Source organism: Plasmopara halstedii (genome assembly GCF_900000015.1).
Source record: "Plasmopara halstedii genome assembly, contig: Scaffold_2956, whole genome shotgun sequence".
Taxonomy (NCBI): Eukaryota; Oomycota; class Peronosporomycetes; order Peronosporales; family Peronosporaceae; genus Plasmopara; species Plasmopara halstedii.
Genome location: NW_020189861.1, coordinates 492,732 through 494,450, shown reverse-complemented (window position 1 = coordinate 494,450; position 1,719 = coordinate 492,732).

Genomic DNA, 1,719 nt, shown 5'->3' with positions numbered 1-1,719 from the left:
ACACCCTCGTCAACGGTATGACGGGAGAGGAAGATGGCGACGTCCGCCTCGAGGCTATTCCTGCAATACCAGAACATCTTGAGCAAGCCCACATATCACACCGGGTTGGTGCGCATTTGTTTGGAAGGTTCAACGAAAACGTTAGGCCCCGCTTGACCACAACCAAAAACAGTCCGAGAAACCGTGGACAAAGCTTCGTCCTCAAGATAGCGGAGATTGCAAATGTAGGAAGGTTTTGAGAATTTAATCAAACCAGATATCCGACCTTAAAGCTTTCTACTTTGCCTTTTTCTTTCTCATCTATATACTCTTTCTGCAGGTCTTGGCTTTCAACCATCGCATCGCGAACATGTCGTAGGACACTCAGTCTGGTAAACGAGAAGTCATCGACTTCTTTGCAGATGGTGAGAGGGCTGACATCAGCTACCCGTTCGGCTTTTCCCCTAGCTATGAACCATGGGATGGCGGTGTCAGGGATACGCAAGGGTGAACCAGCTTGTTCACGTAGAACGGCGTGGAGCTGGTAGACAAATGCACTGCATTGTTTAGCGCAAACTTTACGAGTGGCAACAAGGCGCTCTGGCGTCTCAGCGCAGGCGCTGCGAAGAACGTCTTCGATGACGCGATTCGCCCTTTCGGTTTGACCGTCGGTCTGCGGATGATTCGCTGTCGACATATCTAACTTGGTGCCACTCACCTAAAAGCGAGTTGACCAAACCTTTATCGTGAAACGGGAGTCGCTTTCGGAGACAATCAACTCTGGGGGTCCGTGTTGTCGAAAAACACGATATACAAACAGCGTTGCTGTACCGACTCCGTCGATAGTGTCTGACACCTCCGCAAAATCAGCCATCTTACTCAACCGGTCGACGTGTACCACGACGCCCGTGATGTCCGCCGAACCTTTCGGCAGGCATAACACAAAGTCCAAACTCATGAGCTGCAAGCACCCCGTGAATACCGAGAAGCTGGCAAGTAGCGCAGCCGCATTTGGAGCGGGTTTCACCCTTTGACATATCTCACAAGTTTGCACATAGGTGCTCGTCCATTCGTACAGCTTGGGTCACCAATAGTGGTGACGCACAGAGTTGTACTTTCTCTCACGACGGAGATGACCACTGAGTGGCGTGTCGTGCGCCTCACTGAGGATGCGGTATTTCAAATTCTCATCATGAGGAACCACAATTCGTGGTGTATCCGTTGAATCGGTTCTATAGTATAGCTACCCGTTAACGAATATCGGTGCAATCGTGAACGCTGACTTGGTTACAATGTCTTGTGCAAGTTTCTAAACCCTTGATCCCGAAAGCCCTTGGCAACGCTACACACATCCCATCACCCGCATACACGGTGCGGATCAAATCCGTCACAGACGACGTTACAGTTGTTACATGAGCAAGCTCATAGTCTGGTATGCGTGGCAACGCGTCTGCCTAAGCATTTTGCTTTCCCGGCTTATACTTCACCTCGAGGTGATGTTCCGCAAAGTAGGATATCCATTTAGTCATTCTTTGCGAGAGGTGGGGCGACCGAGTCGCAGTGCGTAGTGAAGCATGATCTGTGTAGATCACAAACGGCTTGGAGCCGAGCAGGTGAACCCTGAACTTGACAAGTGTATACTTGATCGCAAGTAGCTCCTTGTCATGAACTGTGTAGTTCTTCTCTTCAGCTTTGAGCTGTCGAGATTCGAACAAGATCACCCGATCTCGCCCTTTGGCG